The 22,754-nt window shown below is 37.4% G+C and overlaps 1 long non-coding RNA gene across 6 annotated transcripts; it reads right to left on the bottom strand.

Annotated features, from left to right (window-relative positions):
* Positions 1-153: 153 nt before the first annotated feature.
* Positions 154-16,673, bottom strand: LOC127638381 (uncharacterized). Of its 6 annotated transcripts, none has more exons than XR_007969861.1 (6): positions 16,571-16,673; positions 15,926-15,943; positions 10,799-10,899; positions 6,521-6,661; positions 2,213-2,270; positions 154-1,900 (listed from the first exon to the last, which is right to left on the bottom strand). It is a non-coding gene; the product is annotated as an uncharacterized LOC127638381 (long non-coding RNA). The 6 variants fall into 6 exon arrangements; XR_007969863.1 differs by lacking the exon at positions 16,571-16,673 and adding an exon at positions 16,191-16,490; XR_007969859.1 differs by lacking the exon at positions 16,571-16,673 and having other exon boundaries at positions 15,926-16,068.
* Positions 16,674-22,754: the final 6,081 nt, after the last annotated feature.

Here is a 22,754-nt window from a genome sequence, read left to right as displayed (position 1 = left end):
TTGTTTATATAATGTAAAAGGCACTAAACACACGAAGGTTAATAATGTGTCAAATGTTATTTTAATTTTATAGAATTATTTCACACTTAATACATTTATTAAAAAAAGACAAATACAAAACAAAAGCAAGCAAGACTCTCAAATAATGCCAAACATTTTATTTGCACTAACATAGGTCAGGAAAGAAAGAAAGAGTTCAGAGTTCAGTCAAGAAAACACAAGAACAACAAACTTCCAGCATTCAGATTTTGCAATGTACATTCACTTTGCCACAGATATCATATAGTTACATATTTCATGTTTTGAATAACGAGACAATTTGTCAGATTTAAACAGTTAATTCAGTATATTTTTTTCTTGGTGCCCCTGCCTTGCACAATACAGAAAATACACAGAACTACATAAAAGTGCAGAACATTCTCACAGTATGTCATACACACTGCATGATTTAAATCAGCCCTGATTTAATTTGCTCAGTACACCACAAATTATTACACCTAATTTTATTTAGTATATCATGAAGTACAAAAACATCAAAGCAGAAAAAAAAAGAGTATGTCATAAAAATAAAAAAAACACATGGAGTTAAATTTATCCGATATATACAGAGCGCTACAAATAACAATGTTTAAACCACAGTAGGCTATATTATGCAATTATAATACTTTGATGAAATTATATTTAATTGTACTATCTTTGTGCTAACAAATCATAATACATACAATTTTCAACATTATTTCCTTCACAGACACACACTCTTTCTTATTCACAAATAAATACACCTTCTGTGTCACTCTCACTTTTAACACACTCGTCCTATTATATATTCCTGTTTAACATCCTCGACACTGACTGACTTTTCTCAGACAATCTCTTAAAACGAGCTTGACACCTCCGATCTTTATTGTTTCATATAAAAAAAATGGCTTCCCCCTTTCTCTGCATTACTCAGCCCACTATGACCCTATGATAATTTAAATAACCACCCAGTTATTTTAATACCATGTCATTATTTTTGTAAGACCACAGCTTAACATCGTACTTGAACACTTAGCTAATTCAAACTTTATTATACTTATAGAGTACACCATACATATACATTGAGAGAATGTATAGATCAGCTTTGTTCAATAGAAGTTGTTATAAGCTTTTTTTTGTGCACATTTCAGCACCCCACACACAGTGGACAGCGACATAATCTATGTCTGCCATCTTCAGCTTGCTACAACAGCCTTCAAACAACTTTTAGCAAACTCTTTAAGATTCCAGAAATGTGCCATCCTTACAATTATAAAGCTCCACAAGGTTAAAAATGTCATTTGTGGTGTGTCCCTAATTACATTTCTAAAGAAGCAGACGGTTCCTTTCCCACTCTGTACTCATGAGCAGTTCATAACATGCGCACAACAAAACATTTTAAGACTTACACACAGAGTATTAATTACAAAGGTACAAGTAATACTGAAAAGAAAATTTGTTTAAATCAGACTACTTTTCCTACCATGACTTTCAAATTTCAACTCATCAAACCAACATAAGCGATCACTTGATCCTCTGTTCAACACAATTCAATGTTCACAATTTTACTTTTATTTATTTATTTTACCTTAAAAACTACGTTATCACTTTTCTGTTCCTAAGAAAAAATGCCTTAGCTCTACATTTTTCACAACAGAAAATGTAATACATCTGGAATTGACAATGTTAGCAATATCTGGCCAATACAAGATACCCAAAGTCCTTAACAAAGAGAGATTTTAAATACCTGAAGGTGTTATTGTGCTCCTACAATGTAATCAAATAGCTGAATATCCATGAATAGGTGTAAAGCAGAATTAAAGGTGCCGATATGACCTTGATCTTGTGCACCTTCAAGATACTCGTTTCCCAGATTTTGATCCTGTAAATCACAAAAAGTAAGAGTATTTTTTTTAAAACATATCCTCTGTGTAATGCATAATTTATGTATAATCTAAAATTGGTTAGTGACAATATAGCACTAAGCATATGCGTTTAAATGATATATTTCAGGCTTTTAGCAACACTACTAAAGTCTAACATTCTCCTGTTATAACATTTATGGAGAGATATGTCAGTATACTGAAAAGGCTGATGCAGGAAAATGGCCACAGTACATGATAAAAAACATATACACAAGAAAACAAGAATATATACAATAAATACATACACAATATGCAAGAATAACACATACCTTCTTATTATTTCCTCACTCATGTGAATGTCCTGGATCAGAAGAGGCCTTTTTAATGCTAGACATATTTCAAAAGACAAAAGATGCAAAAACAGATTTATGATATCATACAACAGCAGGGATATTAGAACATTTAGAGACATATACATTTTTTGTCGGGTGTTTTTTTAAGAAAATATATATTTTCGGAGACTGAGAAGCATCACATATGACTGCACATGTGCACACACATGCACTAACACATAGTCAACCAAACATCATGTTTTTTTTGTGTATCATGTGTATTTGTACCCGTCTCTTAAAATTTACAACAACCTTTTTCACATTACTTATAAGCCAATTAATACAAAACAGAGATAATTCAAATCCTTCCTCAATATTCTGATTTCATTATTAGTCTTTGGATGCAAGTCTACTTAAATTCTACCACATGTAAAACCAGTATATTTAGTCTAAATCAGTATATTTTGGAGTAAAAGTATAGTAAACTCATAAACGTACATCATACTGTATTTTGTATTAAAACAAAACCTCTTAAAATTATTCAGGGTTATTTTGTAGAATCAGAGAAGCCTCCATATATGTTCTGTATTTCTTTACTAAGTCATCAGTTCCCGAACACTTAGCACTGAAATATGATGGAAATTATAATATCTGCATTGTTATAAATTTGGACCAAAAATGCATTTTAACATTTAAAAAAATCTAAATTGAACTAAACTGCTTTCTATACCTAACACTTCATGTTGACATTGTAATTGCATGTTGCGTGTGACATTATTTGGCTCATCTTTTCTGTCGTCTCTCTCTCTCAAAGCTAATACGTATGATTTTACAGCCATTTAGCCATACACTCAACCATACACACACACACACATATGCACATACACCCCTTTACATGTACATGTACAATCATACACACAAATTCTGGGCTCATTTACACGCACACACACACACACACACACACACACACACACACACACACACTCACACCGACATACTCCTCTGTACACACAAAGTTGCACACACAGGTCACAAAATAACCATAAACATTCTTCCAACATTCTGTAACACTTACGCAGACAAATCTACATTCATACTGTCTGTACAATTGACAAAAACACTCAAATGTTCCTTCATAGTAATATCCGGAAACATTTACGTACACACTTACCCATACATGCACATACAGTATGTAGCATCGCACACAAGACGTTACAAACTCACACACACAGACCTTGCAATAATTATACAAACATGTACTAACACAAACATACTGTCATGCACATACCCTAAGCATTCTTTTTGGTAAGTAAATGTGCACACACGCCACACGCTCACACAGCTACCCTTATGAGGACTCTCCGTAGGCATAATGATTTTTATACTGTCCAAACTATAGATTCTATCCCCTAACACTACCCCTAACCCTCACAAAAAACTTTCTCCATTTTTAAATTTTCAATAAAACATAATTTAGTATGTTTTTTATGTGATTTAAATTATGGGGGACACATGAAATGTCCTCATAAACCACATTATATAGGGTATAGCATAATACCCTTTTAATTACCAGTTTATAACCTAAAACGCACACACACACACACACACACACACACACACACACACTGTCTGTACAATTGACAAAAACAAATTTATATTCTTGATTATTTATACACACACACACACACCTAAATATATATGTGCATATATTTGTACATAAGAGGTTTTGCAAACACACAGAGACCTTACAAATAATTATACAAAGCATTCTGATATACACTAACACTTACACACATACACACCCCCTATGCATTCTTTTAATTATATAAATGTGCATACACTTCACACACACATACTGTTTGTACCACTGAAAAAACAAACACAATTCCTTTCGCACTAGTATTCCTGAAGATTCACTCACATATTTGTGCACACATTTATACACAAAGATATTTGGGACACACAGACACTTTAATATAACGCTATAAAGCATTCAGGCATACACTAACACACTACATTTTCTACATTCAGACAAACCTTAAAATAATCACTCTGATACACACACACACACACACACACACACACACACACACACACACACTCATTGTGCTGTTATGCAAACATATGCAGTCTGTACAACACACCTCCATTCACATTTGTATGTGAGTGCAGCATACACACACACACACACACACACACACACACACACACACACACGTTTTTCCTGCACATTGAAACAGCTGCTCACAATGGTCTTGATAACTACGTCTTGAGAGTGTCCTTAAACTACCTTAGTTCTCTTAAAGTTTACTGATGCCTGTACTGAACTCTTCCCTGACCCTCTTTAAGGATTTACTGGATATAGTATCTTAAGTTATCAATGTAAAATCAAACACAGAATGGTGACAATTTGTCAGTTAGTTTTGTCAATGGAAAGCTGAAAGTTGATACGCAGCAAGAATTATAATACTATATATTTATTTTTATATTTTGCTATTCTAGAGTCTCATTTTGCCTAACATTCTCTGTCACATTACATTGTCTTGTATGTGGTTACACTTCAGTTTTCTGCTTTTAGGATTGCTGGTTTTAGATTTCATACGAATAATACGGAAACACACAAACAAGGACAAGAAACACTGAACGTAACTCGTGCAACACCCCATCACCTTGAAAACTTGCGTGATGGCTTAAAAATTCACGTACTTACTCAAAGACCCAGGTGAAGATTAGTTCATTGGCTTAACATAGATCTTAACATATAATTAGTATTTTAAAACAAGTTTCAACTACTCTTGTTTTATTAGATGGCAATATCACTTGAGTTTCAGTGCTAAATATACACACTTTAACACAAGCTAAATACATTCTAAGCCTTTTAATTATCTTCTCACTTTCAGTACAGTTGATGTTTCATTAAAACTAAAAATAACACATTATAGATGAAGGTAATTTAATTCATCCACTAAAAACCATATACATTTTTTTTCTATATTGTGATTCTGTTTTTGATACACCCCTGTGTGCTTCTTAGAACAGTTTGATTAAACTGATTAAAAAAATATAAATTTGATATTTATATACAGTACCAGAAATATTCAAACCAGCCCGTTTGTCACCAACAATCATGCCACAGTCCAAATCACTGAGATCACATTTGTCCCCATTCTGATGGTTGATGTGAACATTAACTGAAGCTCCTAACCCGTATCTGCATGATTTTATGCACTGCACTGCTGATTAGATAATCATATTGATGATTGTTGGTGCCAGACAGGCTGGTTTGAGTATTTCTGTAACTGCTGATCTCCTGCCATTTTCACACACAACAGTCTCTACAGTTTACTCCGAATGTTGCCAAAAACAAAAAACATCCAGTGAGCAGAAGTTCTGCAGATGGAAATGCCTTGTTAATGAGAGAGGTCAACAGAAAATGGTCAGACTGGTTTGATTTGACAAAGTCTACAGTAATACATTGTACAGATAACCACTCTGTACAATTGTAGTGAAAAGAATATAATCTCAGAATGCTTTTCTGAGATGCGGCTTGGCGCAATTTTGGCAGCATAAGGGGGACCTACACAATATTAGGCAGGTGGTTTTAATGTTGTGGCTTATCGGTGTGTGTGTATATATGTATATATATATATATATATATATACATATATACACACAGTATACAGTATATAAAATCTTACCTGTCACATCTAAATTGTTCTTTACATATTAGCGACAACCTAAAAACCTTCTTGTCTTCTTTAAACACATTACATGTAGTAATTGTCCGGGACTCAGACACACTCTCTCAGTTTAAGTCTAAAACTAAAGATTCATCTTTTCAGCCAGGCATTCACATAATTTATCATCAACTCATAGATAATACAGTTTTACAGAGCACATTTCAGAGGGAGTAGACTGTTGTGCAAACACACAAAGACAGAATTGTGTTCCGAACTGTTGCTCATTCATTATTTTGATGAAATGAGAGCTATTTATATTTTTAAATGTGATTTTATGAAATAACAAACATACTGTTATTTCTATTCTTTTAATTCTCTTTAGTCTTCTCAGTTTTATGTTGTTTTAACGCTTACTTTAACTGATCCATTTATGAAAACATTTTTGGATTTGATCTTGTATTACATGTTTGATCAGTCCAGATTTGGGGGCACTTAGTTTCACCAATCAAGACAAGATAACCCAAAGGTGTAAAAAGATGAAATTATATAGAAAGTTTGTTTTGCATCACAAGTAATTTGGGTGTGGGCCACACCCATGCTGCCCTGAATAGGTGATGGTTGATACCTCTTGTGTTGGTCGACTCATCGCATCCTTTTCCTTTCTGCCAGTTTCGATTCCTTTTAAATGTCTGGCTCAATCCTTGAGGACTCAGTTGAGCCCCTCATCTCTCTCTTTTGCCTTGAAGTCCTGTCATCTGAAGATTTTCTACAAATACATAAACAATGATCAAGAAACTTGATAAAATATGTGAATCTTGCTTACAGTGACAAACACACACCCACACACTCAGACACACACATACACTGATGAGCCAAAACATTATGACCACCTGCCTAATATGCTGTTGGTCCTCTGCTTGCCACCAAACCAGCGCTGACCCGCCAAGGCATGAACTCTAAAAGACCCCCGAAGGTGTCCTGTGGTATCTGGCACCAAGACATTAGCAGCAGATCCTTTAAGTCCTATAAGTTGCGAGGTGGAGCCGCTGTAGATCAGACTTATTGGTCCAGCACATCCCATGCTCAGTCGGATTGTGATCTGGGGAATTTGGAGGCCAGGGCAACACTTTAAACTCTTCATCATGTTCCTCAAACAATTCCTGAACAATGTGTGTAATGTTGCTCAGGCCACTGTCATCAGAGAATACAATTGCCATGAAAGTGTGTGCGTAGTTTGCAACGATGTTTAGGTAGGTGGCATGTGTCAAATTGATGTTCACATGAATGTCCGGACCCAGGGTTTCCTAGCAGAACATTGCTCAGCGCATCATACACCCTCCACCGGCTTGTCTTCCCACAGTGCATCCTGGTGCCATCACTTCCCCAGGTAAACAGCACACACATACATGGCTGCCACATGATCTAAAAGAAACGGGACTCATCGGACCAGGTGACCTTCTTCCACTGCTCCAAGGTACAGTTCAGACGCTTGTGTGCCCGATGGTGGACAGGGATCATTATGGGCACTCTGACCGGTCTGCGACTACGCAGCCCCATACGCAGCAGGGTGTAATGCATTGTGTTTTGTGACACATTCCACCCATAACCATCATTAAACTTTTCTGTCAGTTCAGACCAGACGTGATAGCCTTTGTTGCCCTTGTGCATTGATAAGCCTTGGGCACCCAACGCCCTGTCGCCGTTTTGTGGTATGTCCCTCCTCGGACCACTATCGGTAGACCACTATCACAAGCCTTACTGTTTCAGAGATGCTCTGACCCAGTCATATGGCCATAACAATTTGGCCCTTGTCAAAGTCACTCAAGTCTTTACTCCTGCCGATTGTTCATTTACCATCTAATCAACCCAGACCTTGACATGTGGCCTTGTTATTAGATGATCAATGTTATTCACTTCACCTGTGAGTGGTCATAATATTTTGGCTCATCGTGTATATACTATTGTTTTGAAGTGTTTTACTGACCTTTATTCATGCTAAAATTTTTCATTTAAAAAACAAACATTATTAGTAATGGCATTTAATACCTATACATTTTTTGTTTTTGTATGGTTATAGTTGATGTTATTGTACTACTGTATTATATTTCATATTGCTCTGAATGCACACTGATGTTAATCTCTCAAACCATATAGTCCATATTACAATATTTATATTTCATAAAATTATTTCTTACTGTGCAACTGTAATATAATGACAGCAATTCCAGCACAGAGAAATTTGTTTTATGGAGGACCATTTGAATGGATGTAACCTTCTTCAACAAAAACTCATTTGTATATCCCTTTTAGTGATGTTTATTCTGGACAGAATAATTAATAACTAAAACAAATATTATTCTTTTAGTAAAATAAATCAATTTGACATCTGGTTTTCACTATGTTGCCCAGAAACATAGTGGATGGAATTTAGTAAGTAAGCTAGGCATGGAAGTGGACATACTATTGGAAAAGTTTTCAGATAATTGACTAAAATAGTTTGCAGAATATCAAGCACTTTTGCACTGTTTGTGTAGAGGGCACATTGGTGCTAAATTAATGCCTGAATGAGTAGTACTGCGGCAGTGAGGTCGTGACTTATTCTCATGACGGGACCACCCTCTTAGGTACAAAAGGACACTCCCCTCCCCTATAACTTCCGCCCAGAACTGACTCATCCCTCGCACCTTCACTGACTCATCTATGTATAGATAGATGAAAATTGAAAAAAGAAACAACAGGGGACAGCATATGCTAATTTTCCATGCACAGTCCATCTTTCCTGCACACATTATTAAATCATAATTATTTTTGATTAAATTCTTAAATTGGAATCATGTTCATGTGGACTGTTTAGAGTGGCAGTTTAAAGATTTCAGATGTGCAATAAAAACAATTTAGGTAAAGTCGCAGAATTTTTTTATGTGTCATCATATTATTATAAGATTTTTGATGAATACACAATACACAACAGTTTCTTCTAAAGCCAGTGAGTAAATACATTGAGAGACACCAGAAAGGAACATGAAAAAGCAAGAGTGAACACAAAAAACAGTGTGCTTGGAGTGTAAAATACCTTGAAGAAGTTCAAATTGTTATGACATGAAACTGAGCTTGTTCAAACACTGCAAGAGCAGATTATTTTTCATAATATAAAATTAGGAAAGTAAATAACCAAAATAAATAACAATTAAAGGTAGAGCAAATAAGAAAACGTCAAAATTATATTTAGAAATATAAAATACAAACAGAAGTTTAAACTCACTGCAAAACTAACACTAAAACTATCAGGTCTTTTCTAGAGACGTGCATCTTTAAACAGCTCAATTTAACAGGGTGAGGAGATGGGTGACATCACTTGCTCATCCGGTTAATCGGTTAATAAACCTATAACCAATTCATCAAACTACAAATGTTATTAACGAATGTGTGTTATGGCATGATTTTTTTTTTTATGGGAGAGCCACATGAATGAGGTCTCTCTCCAAGATAAAAACTACCTTTTCAATTCACGTAGTACTCATGAGATCTGAATGTGCAGCACAGGTAAGAAAAGCAATTCACACCGTGAGATCTGCCTGCTGGAAATTATGACAATAAAGACAAAAAACATTTCTAGAATTTATTTTTAAGGGGGTAAAAAGTGCACATTGTACCTAGGCTTACAGTATACCTCTATCCTCACTGCAAATATGATATAATACCAATCAAATATGCCTTCTGCATATTGGAGACATACAAAATAGTATTCATAATACTATTTAAGGTTAAAAAGTTTAAACAACATTTAATGACTAAATCAGACAATAGTCTTTAGGTGTGGCAGTAGCCTAATTCTTAAAAAGGAAAGTAAAGCTTGACTTATTTTATGTTTTCTAGGGTCTCACGTAACTTCCAGTATGCTTAATATTGTCTCTCACGCTGCGGGTGATCTGTAAATACCCTTGAAATACATCTGTCTTTTTATCTGTTTAAAACCCAAGGACTATAATTATCCCTTTAACCTAAACTAAACTGAAATGAACAATACTGACAAAATACTGTTTAGAGTAACACACCAAGATGAACTCTGAAATTGTTGACAAAGATTATATCAAATTTGCCACAGCTTAATTTTTTAAATTTTGGAGCAAAAAAAGTTATCAATGTTATTACAACTTATTCAGAAGCTACAACCATTTAAAAGGAAAGGCATGAAGTGAGACCTACTCAAAAACATACTTGAAAAGCACTATACTTTTTCTGACTGAATTGGTAAAAAGACAAAAACTTACTTAAAAGCATTTTCTTTCTTTTCAAACCCAGCTTCAGAAAAAGGCAGTTTATGAAATCAGTGCATGTGTAAGTGTCTAAACACATCGCATGTATTCATACTTGTGAAAGTGTGTTTACATTGTAATTAATTGTTGTAGGCCTACTATTTACACAAGCGACCACATTTAGAACACTATCCCAATTCAAAATAGGAAGAAAAAAAAACATACTCTCTGTCTTTTTAAAAGCATGACAAATAAAACTCTACGTCACCTCAAATTCTATCAAGAACTTTCTTACACTTTAAACAAAGAAAGTCGTGGAAAATTCTCCATACACACTAAAGGCGTCACACCCAAATGTGTTGCTTACAGGCTGTTTAACTGTGAGCTACTGGAGTTCTTAACAGGCCCGTGACTGTAAAATCACGCTCTGAACATCGAGTTTGATAACAAAGAAATCATCTCCAGCAGTCGAAACCTTGTAATGTTGAGAAATCTTCTAAAAAGCGTGTTTCTACTGCAGTTTCCAACCGTTTCTGACAACGACAGAACAACAGAGAACACTCCTTTGACACCTTGCAAGGGCCGAGGTGGAAAGAAATAACGAATGAATGGGAAATCTCTCGATTACAAAGAAGAGACAGACTTACAAAGGCAGTGACGTCACGGTCAAGATGGACCGACAACTTCAGTCATTCGTTTCGACTTCCGTCCGTTAGGCGATGGATCCCTCAGGTTTGTTCGCCCTTGACTTTGTACAAACACAAGAACACAAAGTTTTACATGAATCACAGTGGCTTCTTTTGTGAGCTTAACGGGTCCTTAATAGACCTGTTTTGGCGGGAAAGGGTCGAACTAAATGGGAAAATAAAGAGTAGCCTATGGATGGAAAAGCCATTTTTAGGTACATCATGCCATTCAATGGACACAGAAACACGTTTCATGAGTTTTATGATTGGGTTTTTATATAGGCTATACCCAACAAGAGAATACAATTCTTAGTCTACGACACTAAAAGCAATGTCAAAATTTCGCTATAAGTTAATTTAAATGCATTTACACAGTAAAATTATTCCTAACAATGGGTCAATAAACGTCAAGCAAATTCAAAATTCCACCTGTAAATCTACCTTATTTCTCCGGTGCCCGCCTCGACACTTTCGTCCGAGCATCAAATGTATTACGTCAAGTAACACTTTCTTGATTTCATCAGCAAAAAAAAAAAACAACAACAATTTAGAAGGTTTTGCCAAGGCGTCGTTATCATTTTCTTCATGTATGGACAACTTTTCCAGGTGTTGTTTAGTCAACGTCACCAATTCTTTCAGCTGGCGTGCTGATGGAGTTTCTTAATATTGCTGCCAACCAATTTCTGGAGGGCCTCATTTGGTCTCCACGTCATTTAGGGAGTTCTGCCTGTTTTTGTTATACTTTAATTGATCTCATCTCTATAGCCACATAATCGAAAGGTAATGCCCTTCTGTTATAATTGAATAATGTGTGAGGGAACAGATACGGTTGAGTCGGAATTAACGTTAGTCTGACCAGAAGGAATTAGTTGTCGTCACTAAGGAACTCGAGAACCTTTTCCAAATACTGTAGCACATAGTAGGGGCGTTTGTATTTTCTAACTCTCACTTATAGGACCAGGAACAGGTCTGTATTCTGTTGGTGAGTGGCACAATATAACATCTTGATTGTAGTGACACAGATCACGTTGCTGAGACTATATCTGCATGGCATAAACAAACTTTATCACCCAACGTGTCTACATGTTTCCTGGGCATGCGTAGGTGTGTCATATTTCATCGAGGTGTCATAATTCCAAAATACTGTGTGTGGTTGTGTGTGTGTGTGTGTGTGTGAAAGACAGAGAGCGAAAGAAATAGTGTGTGTAAGAGGAAGAGAGGGAAAAAATAAAGCTAAGAGGTCGGGTGAAACCTTGTTGTCTTTGGGCACGGTGACGTGTTCACACACACACACACACACACACACACACACACACACACACACACACGCACACACACGCACACACACGCACACACACACACGCACACACACGGTCAATAGGGCTGATATTTAATTTATTAAATAATTAATATAATAATAAACCTTTTCAGAATTATAAATGCGTCCAACAGGGTGCACAGCTTCTATATTATTGCAAACAGGGTGGGGTCATTTCAACATTGTTTGGATTTAAGTGAATAGCAAACTAACGAGATGCTCTCTCTTCCGAATGGACCACTGTGTTTTGGGTTTTGTTTGGGTGACTTTTGCATTCGTATTATCGAGAGCAAATATTCTGGCAATGGAGACGCCAGATAACTCTCGACAGGAGTGATCTCAGACTTTGGGGACGTAACTGGGAGAGAAGTTCGGCTTTACATTTGATTTGAGCCGCAATGCACAGCGATGACATATTTCAGAAACAAAATTAAGGTGACAACAAAGTATAAGTAGAAAAAATAAATACAATAATAATGATAATATTAATAATAATAGGCCTAAAAATAACAACAACAGCAATAATAATAATGAATACATTCAAGCAAGTATTTGAATCCACGGAGTGTATGGAGTATCAGACGCTGAAAATTCGGTGAATGCGCCTTCCGCAAATGCTTTTTGGGGTAAGGGCTTCCCAGCTAGATACTTATGAACAGCAAGCCCAGACCGCAAAAAGATTCGCGAAAGACAAATCGCAGTCTGCTTGCAGCAAAGTCCGTGACATCAAACAGTGACATCCAGGTGGCTTGTGTGCATGAGTCTCTCTCGTTTCCAAGACTTATTGTGTCCAGACATCGGGAAACCGAGACTCCGAAGCCTTTTCCCGAGGCTGAACTGTATCCAACTCATTCACATTCTACGAGCATGGGAAGCTTTCAGAGCGGCCAGCATCAAAATGCCTATATTCTGCGTGCGAGCGCTGTCCGCGGTGCTGAATTCACTCCTTCCCAGTAGTTTATTTTCTCTGACTTTATCCTCGCTCCTGCCTACCAACATGCATAGAAAAAAACCCATCTAAACAAAAAACACAGACAAACATAATACAACGACCATTGAGCATTGACTTGAAATTTCGATGATATACATCCTCTCGTTCGTGATGTCGGTTATTGGAGAATTGAGCAGATATGCCGCTGAAGTGCTCTTGGTGAGGAGAGAGCAGTCTGTAATCTGCTCGCAATAAATAGAGAGCAACGAGAGATCTTATTGGAGCAAACAAAACATCGTCATCCACCAATCGGTGTCTTGCTCATATAGGGACCCCCCTTTTTGAAAAAAAAAGAGAAAGAAAGAAAGAAAAGGGAAACCAAATTGTATCCTAGTTGGCGCAAGTGACAAGAAATATTCCGTGTAAGATAATAACATTACACTTAATGTTTTCCAAGCGGATTTGCTCGCCACGTAACGTTTCAAAATGGGTTGCTACGTCTCTATAATGTTGGGTTGGCGTGCATTCATGTCTGCAAGTGCATCGTCATGTACATCCATTCAAAACAGAGATTGTAGGCGACGTTCAGAGGTCATTTGAACAAAACGACCAAAGACTAACATTACATGTACATGTTAAGCAAGGAAGCACCACATTTCCAACAAGATGACAACAACATTTCTTTGCATGAACACTGAGAGTTCCCTGGCGGATACCACTCAGTGAGGACACGGGGGTTTCTAAACTCACAGCAAAACATAACAAATTCTATACATTACAGTGGCATCACATCTTACTGCAGACACAACAGTGAGTTGATAACCATTACAGAAGTGTGCAATATATTTTACAACAATAGTTTACTATGCACCTAAAGCATCAATGCCTAAACATTAATAAAGGTATAACAATACAACAAAAGGAGGTCTTAATCCACAATTAATCGAGCTGTGAAATGTGACTTCATTTTACTTACCCTTGAAGTTCTTTTCACGCCATATCAGGATCGTTTGGCAAAATTCACAACAGTCTCTGGTCATCCTTTCTTGGAACTCTATGCTAGAAACTATACCAAGTGGGAGGGTCACGATCTATATCTGTAACCCACCCCCCTCTAAATTCTAAATTCACCCCAAACCAAGATTCCCCCTCCCTTCCCTTAATCACTGGTAGGCTATTCTTCTTGCGCCTTGGTGATGCAAGGGGAGGTTGAGGTGGCTAAAGGCAACAAGATAAGTGCTTGAGATGTAACAGGTGTAAAAACAAATCAAGCCCAGATGCCACCATTATGAAAATGTTATTGGATGGTCGCATCATTTGCGGACGTCTCCATTCAGTCACGATTCTCCCACTTCTGTCTGCACCGTACAGCGACTGCATCTCCTGACGCAGCCAACGCGCACATATTACTCACTATAGCAGTCACGACTCGGATAAATCCGTGTTTTCACTAAAATGACAACGCCAGCATTGAATTAGGAAGATCTTACTATGTCTGGGATAGATGTGTTTTACAAAGAGAGCACACTGTGTCTTTGAAAAGGTCAAGGTAATGCGTTTTCTGTAAAGATCGTCTTGCAGCCACTGGTAGATAATTCCTGAACATAAAAAGGTGCACTACTCTGGCATGCACTATTCTAAGTATACGATGAGTATTTAAACGAGCGGGTTAACATGTAAAATTTGATTTAGGATATTTCCCCTCACCAATGATCTGTAAATATGAATAATCCTCCAAAATTAGTTCGGATCTGTATATTTAAACTCTCGTAGTGACACTGATTTGTTGAAAACATGTCATATACTAAGCTTATATGGCGATTTCTTAGCAACAAGACACTTTACAGCTATGTATTTTCGGTGAAACGTGCACGCAGCAGATTGAAGTGATACATTTATTAAGAGATGCTTTGATCAAAACATTACTGCCGATCAGTGATTTTGGCGGAACTGCACAAATAGTGTTGACTGCAACGTTAACGCATTCGTTTTTGGCACAAGACCGGCATTATAGTTCACAGAAATAGAAAACAGTCGATTGCAGTACTGTATAATGGAAATGACGTGCGGAAGAGTAATCCAAACGAATCCGCCTATAGCTACCCAGTCTCGAGCACAACTGAAAGAACTGTTCAAACAACGCAGGCGGGAAGCTTGCAAAATTCTCTTAAAAGCATTAAACTTGACATTGCATTTTGAGTATGTGTGCCGAGTAGCCTAGAGTCATCCCTTTTTTCGGGTGATGTCCTAAACCGGGCTGACCATTTATGGGTGATTTTGTTGCAGGGCAAAGGATGCACGGAACCCATTGACGCCACAGCACATATTGTCGGCACCAGTCTGTGCATGCAGGCACTGGGTTTCCCTCTTTAGCTGTGCTGATGGTGTTCACACTGAAAGCATTGTAACGCGGTATTTTCCACGTATCTTGATTAGCCTATTTTCTTTGTCGTTTTCACATATTTGAGAGATATGCTCTCATAATCTTCAAGTGTTATCAGTTTCCATTCACACTTTCAGCTGTATCGAAGTGGCAAAACGACAAAAAAAAATTACTCAACAGCGCCGTCAGACAAAGGAGTTTAGATTTGCTTTTCAGCTCACTTATTTACCATTCGCAAGTTTCCTGCTCTGAGAAGAGATTGGTTTATTTCATTTCTAAAACTGGGTGAAAATTACAAGCACCTAGTGGAAAAGTGCGCGTGCATTAACTAAATTGTTGCATCTACGACATTTCAGTGGCGGGAATGGCACATTACCCAACAGCATGCATGAAACAAACCATGCAAAAATCAAATAAAAATGTTTTGAACCAAAATCTTGGTGCATTTGTACTTACCAGTGCCGCAAGCCCTTGCTGAAAGCAGGGAAAACATATACATGAGTGTACATTCAGTCAATCGTGACCACATTACAGAACAACAACAATATACAAATCACATATTGCCCTTGATTCATAACTATCCTCAGCAACACGTCCAAGTTTTCTCAGAATCGCAGTCCTTTATATACAAGTGATACCCTCTGCCTATTTCTGGACCACGATCAAACACTGATGCTATTTTTAGCGCCCAGTAAGAAGAAAAAAAAAAAAAAACACTCACAAAGACATCGTTCAGGAGCGTATGCTGGAGTGCATATAATGCACATTAATTTTGCCTATCCAACTCCATGCAAGGGCTCCGACTTGGCTCCGTTGCATCGCTGCAGTATTATTATTATTATTATTCAAACAAACTGCTTCAATGCCCCACTCTCTTATGGCTAAAAATGTCTTATATGTTCGCTTAAGATCGGTACATGGTCTGTCTTGGCACGAGTTGTTCCCTCTCTCCATTTTCCTCTATGTCGCTCACCATCCTCTTTATTATACGCGTCACGCGGTGTGTCTCCATGCAACTTTCGCTTGAAAACTCAGGACGGATTCGCTGCTCGTAAAAAAGCAAACCCATATACAGAGGGAGAGCGCGAGAGAGAAACTTACATGGACTCACGCGCATAAACAACCACAATCAGTTGTACTGCGTAGAGAAACTGCTTTGTCTTTGGAGCAGTACACAAACGTTGATTATTAAAGCTTGCAGAATCTCTCTCTCTTTTTTCTTTTTTAGGGCTGCGTCAGTTACTAGGCATTGACGTCATGATTAGGTTCTCCCACTTCACAGTTTATGGCTGCTGATTACAACCATCGCTGTTGTGCTCAGAGACGGCTTCGCGGTAATGAAAATGGCTTGGAACAAGATAAAACGCGCAAAATGAAACTCAAAAATGGGTGAAAGATAGACAGTGCCCGCATTGCGAGTTGCAACAGCCCGGTATCCAAGCAAACCCCCTCTTATGCAGTCGCCTGCCATCGTCACGTTTGCCCATGGATTCAGCCGCAGACACACCACTAGCATATATTGTATCCTAACACAAACAGTTTAAAACCTGGTAGTTATCTCATCGATGGCTTTTTACTACATGGAAAATACATTGAACTCTTTGTTAAGTATGGATAATTAGAAATAGCCTACATCTAAACCGAAAAAAGTTGGTGTGGTCAACTCATTCATAATAGGCCTACTTAGGTGTCTCTAAGCTGTGTGTTGCATTTCTGGGCAAACGTGCAATGTTACAAACCAGAAGAGAATTTGGCTCATAGAAAATCAAACAAATTACCAGCACAAAACCAAAGCATACCAATAAGCTGAAATACGCGTGTGCAGCACACAATGTACACTAAACTGCATATGTCGAAATAGCCTCTTTCAGTATACAACATGCCGCATGGTGTCGCCAAACACCATCCAAGATATAACTAAACGAGTGGCAGCCCACTCAAAACGGCTATAGCCCATACATCTTCTTAAAATAGTACATAAGGTATTTGTTCAGTCATTTGCTAAATAAGTAGCAAAAATCTATTGAATTTGCACAACAAACACACACACAAAGGTGCCCAAGTTACGCGAAGTTAACTGTTTCTGAGCCTCGAGTGCCGCTGTCCATGGTGATTAACAGGGGAGTCAACTACAAGAGGCGAATCGAGAACGTTTTTTACCCGGTTTTGTTTCCTCTACAGGCTCAAACTTAAAAAAAAAAAAAAAATGCATTTAAAATATATTTGTATCTACAGAAGTTTAATTCATTACGTAGTTCAGAATGCAAGAGCCAAGCAGTAGATTGATAATTTAATAGCACTGACAGATCAGCTACAAGTGGGTGAATGATTTTCACAGGGATTTAACTATGTCAAGTCAATGTTATATTTTTGTATAGTGCCTTTCACAACACACATAATTTCAAAGCAGCTTTACAGAAGATCAGGCATTAACAGATGATAAAACTGTAATGTCTATAATGTTGATGAATCATCATTGTGTAATTAGATAAAATACGATTTTTTATCGTGTTTAAAAATAAGTAATTAATTAATAATTGTATTAATAACCCCAGTGAGCAAGCTGAAGGCGACTGTGGCAAGGAACACAAAACTCCATAAGATGTTGATTAATGGAGAAAAATAACCTTGGGAGAAACCAGACTCACTGTGGGGGCCAGTTCCCCTCTGGCTAACATTATGAATGTAATGTAAATATTACTTATGTATAGGTAAAATCATGGTTTAAAATTATTAAACTATAAGTGTTAAGGGTCAGTGATTAAACATCGATTTTGTTTGAACTGTAAGATTAATGACCAATGTCTTTGAAGTCCAGCCTGGATCAACTGCAGAAGTTCAGATAGATGCAATTGTCCTTGTTAATTGGCTGATGAAGGCTTTTATTGGCAATTGTTAGTCTAAGCATTCCATTTCAAGATCGTAGTCCATCAGTAGACTGAGGTGATGCAGGCAGAGATCAGGGATGTGAAATGCAGTTCAACCTGGCCGGTAATTTCGGTGAGGTTCGGTGTGATCCATCCTAAATCCAAGGTTCAGACAATGGCATATGAAGTATCAAATCTCTTATGGTTGGATTTGGCATCAGTTCATCCTCTGAAGTCCATCATAATAGACTGAAGTGATGTTTGGCTGGCACCGGCTGCATTTAGTCATCATCATTCTGCGACATGTAGCAGTGGAGTCCAACATGAAGCAGGAATGGTGCTGGATCCAGCCGGTTCTGGTGACCTCAGGATAGGAGTCCCGAGGTTGAGACAGGGAAACAAAATAATATAAGCATAGATGCCATTCAGTTTATTACAGAGTTATAAATCAGGATCAATGTTTCTGGTTCCGGCAGACACAACTAAAGCAGCCTAATTGTGGGTTGGAGGATAAATTAGGTGTATACCTGGCTAAATAGATGAAAATACAATGTAAAGTGGGGTGAAAAAAAATGGGATGTTTCAGAGTGTCGTCAGACAAATGGGAGGATCATGAATGAGCAGGCGGTGACAAGCAGGCCTAAACATTAGGATTAAAAAGATAGTTCACATAAAAATGAAAATACACTTTCTTGTGCAGAACACAAACAAAGATTTGTAGAAAACTATCTGCACTCTGTTGGTCCATTCAATGCAAGTGAATTGTGACTTTGAAGCTCCAAAAAGCATATAAATGCAGAATAAAAGTAATCTATAAGGCTCCATTAGTTAAGTCCATATCTTCAGAAGCGATGAAGAATGAATTTAAGTGCTTTTATAAAATTATAAGTTTCAAATTTCTGCCTTCAAACCCTAAATAAATTGTCCCTTCACTTCTATTGTAAGTGCCTCACTGGAACCTCCATTTCTGCTTATTTTTTTTTTAAGAAAAGGAGAGATTAAATAATTTTTGGTGGTAATAAACATTATGCCACAAATGCTGTCGATTGAGCTTAACTTGTTGAACCCAGAATTTTACTTGATATGTGATAACTGAAAAAGTATTACTATCCTCATGTTTTCGCCAAGCATATGTACATGATTCAGTATTTCAATTGTTTACAAAACCTTGGGTGTGCAGATGTTTGTTTGAAGAGATGGAAACAGACCATCAATCATTTCTAAAAGCCAGCTAGATATTGACATAGTTTGCAAACTGCTGTTTTGGTAGTCTTGACCATCATATTTCTCCTAGTTCCACTAAAACATAATCCAAAATATTTGCTTTGGGTTTTCATCACATGTTTCTTTTTCCTTTGTTTGATGATCCCCAGAGCCATCCCTATCTACTCTCTCGGTTCTGTTCCACTAAGGAGAGACACAAATATGTTCTAGGAAACGAACACTACCCTAGTGGTTTCTATTGGACAGTTGAGAGGGGAATCAAAATTGATGAGGATTTGTTTGAATTTCAAGCTTAGATTAAGAATCTCTGCCCTTGTAGCCCTTTCTCTCTGTTTATTTTTCCATCTCTCCTGCCTAAATGATGTCAATGGAAGCCGAGCTATAGAGCTATTTATAGAATCTCCCCCTCCCATCAGAATCACATGGTTCAGAGCCAAGGCACAATGACTGACTACCTCAAGAGAAGAGTCTGCATGAACAAAGACAGTGAATATTTATGAACGGGCAAGCTATCACATGATGTTCCTTCTGCGTAACATGTTAAGCTTGTGTTAGAAAGTGAGTCTGCTTTCATATGCACATTCTAACCATACCCTTTTGGTTGGTTGTCATTCTTTTATTCATTCATTACCTCCTATACCCTCAAGCAATTAACTCATTCATCCAAAAGTTGGTTGGGACCTTAACTTCCCAAAGTCACACATTCACTGAAAATGGCAAACCCAAAAAACATCCAACAAACGAAAGCAAAACGCCAAGGGTCAGAGGATTACTCTTTGTTAGCAATTATCAGCCGCTGCATTGCCCACATTGCATGATCCTTCATGTTTCATCCATTCCCTTGTCTCCATTCACATACACAGGCCTATTACATAACAACGCTGCACGAAAGAAGAAAGTACTTAAAAAAACCTAAGAATTATTTTACCTTGCCCGCAGTTTTACGCTGAAAAATACAAAAACAAAGGAGTGAACTTATGAGCATCTGAGGACAAGTGACATGTGCAATGTAAATAGACACTGATGCAACAATCCAAGTTAAGAAGCTTTTATCTATATTTATATGGTTAGCCTATATAAGTTATTGAAGGCATATTGCATAGTCTATTTATAGTCATATAAACAGCCCCACATTTGGAAACCACTTCTTTCGGGTTCCTAGTTGACATGTTAACACTCACTGGTTGCTATATTTAGTAAGCCTGGCAGTGCTGTTACTATTCCAGGCATTGTACATGAGGGGGCGGATGGTACTCTTTCATGAAAAAGAGGATAGCATTCTTGTTTTTCAGCCATACTTCTCTAGCGTGTCTTTGCAGGCTGCGACAAACCATTTTCGTGCTTCAACTGCATCACACTGTGAATAAATAAACCAATAAATGGCCCATTCGAATTATTCCCATTTAGTCGAATGCACAGTGTAGCTATTTTTAAAAACAGAAAGGAAGCCTAGTGAAAACTCAAGTCACCTGGGGTTTGAGGTCAATAAAAGTGCCACATGCGTTAATGCAAATTACATTAATTAGTCGATTTATCGGTTTGCTTCTCTTCTCAATCCAATAACAACAGCCCACCTCACTTCGGAAGGCCTACCACGAACATATTGTTTGATATTGTGCGCTTGTTGTTGCATCCTATTTGCACACCTCTTGATTGATCCATTGATTTTTCTTTTGATTTGTTTTTTTAAAATAGCCAATCACTATCAGACGACTACAGTTGCATCCCGTCTGATGTGTTTAAAGGACGTCCTCCACCCGATCTAAATCGTGAAGAGAGCGGGTTTCAGTCATTCACTTTAGCTCCCTTCTCGAACGCATGATATGGCGCGTGAGAGGCTGAAAGAGCTTGAGTGACTGATTTGGGAAATACCTAGTCACGAGCGACCGATTGGACGTTTCAGTGGGCCAATAGCACCACCTACCGCTTGTAAGCGAGGACATACCTGTTGGAGTGTGGCGGGAATCAACTTCACAAATGAAAGCGAAAAACAACAGACCTTTGCGCTATATTTCATTTTTGGCGGGAATGAAAACGAGACTCTGAGGGAGACTTACGGTCTCTTCATTCGGTTGCAGTTGCACTGTTGTTTACATTGATCGTTCTGCTAATGAAACATAAAATAACATCTCTCCATAAAATGTTAGTAGACAAAAACTTTAGAAAACCCAAGTTGTGAAAATTAGAGACCTTTATTCGACTTAAGTCCATACGTCACAGCCTCGTTTTCATTCCCGTCAAATATTAAATATGGCGCTACTCTGAATAAGGTATGTTGTTAGATATTCAATGATAATATGAGACATTACACGGAAATTACACAGTATTGAACTAAAACACATTTTATACAGAATGGTGGGCTGTTTAGTGAAATACGCTGACCAGATCTAATTTTACATAGGCCTACAAATGGCTCAGAAAATGGTCATAACATCCTGTGGTACCACTCCTCTGCTCAAACCTATTTAACTTACCTTGATAATGTCCAAGTTTACGTGTGTGGATGCAATTTGCTCACTCTGTTGTAAGGTGGACTTGGATGGCCATCTAGTGGTGTGATTAGGAAAAACACATATGGTTCATTTCTGTCTATGCTGTGCATTTTTAACTTTGTAACTTAAACTAATGCCTAAACGTGTTGTAATTTAAGGAGATATTTATATAAAGGGGCATATTTTTAATTATAACGTGATTATTTACACAATAGTAAGAACGTAGCAGGACGAAATACAAATCTAACGTTGTAGAGTTAGCTTACATAAGGGGGCCAACCTGAAGTTCTGTTTGATATCTTTTTTAACCATCTTTTAAAATGTTGACACTAACATACTGATTGAAATGTATAAAACTGTATGGAATGTTTTAGATTAATACAACCTGACTGATACTACAAAATTCATGTTATTGTGAAATGATGTTACTTCCTGGAGAATATCATCAGTGTTAGTTCACCCCAAAATGAAAATTCTCTAATTTAATCACGCTCATGCCATCCCAGATGTGTATGACTTTCTTTCTTCAGAGAAAACAAAGCTTTTGAGAATATCTCAGCTCTGTACGTCCATACGCTGCAATTGAATGGTGATCAGACCTTTCAAGATCCAAAAATTACACTGGTGGTATAATCCATATCTTCAGAAGAGATATGATAGGTGAGAGAACCAGATGAATATTTAAGTCCTTTTTTACTATAA

Source organism: Xyrauchen texanus, chromosome 46 (genome assembly GCF_025860055.1).
Source record: "Xyrauchen texanus isolate HMW12.3.18 chromosome 46, RBS_HiC_50CHRs, whole genome shotgun sequence".
NCBI lineage: Eukaryota > Metazoa > Chordata > Actinopteri > Cypriniformes > Catostomidae > Xyrauchen > Xyrauchen texanus.
Note: the sequence above shows the minus strand (reverse complement) of the source record. Positions and strands in the feature narration are given on the sequence as shown.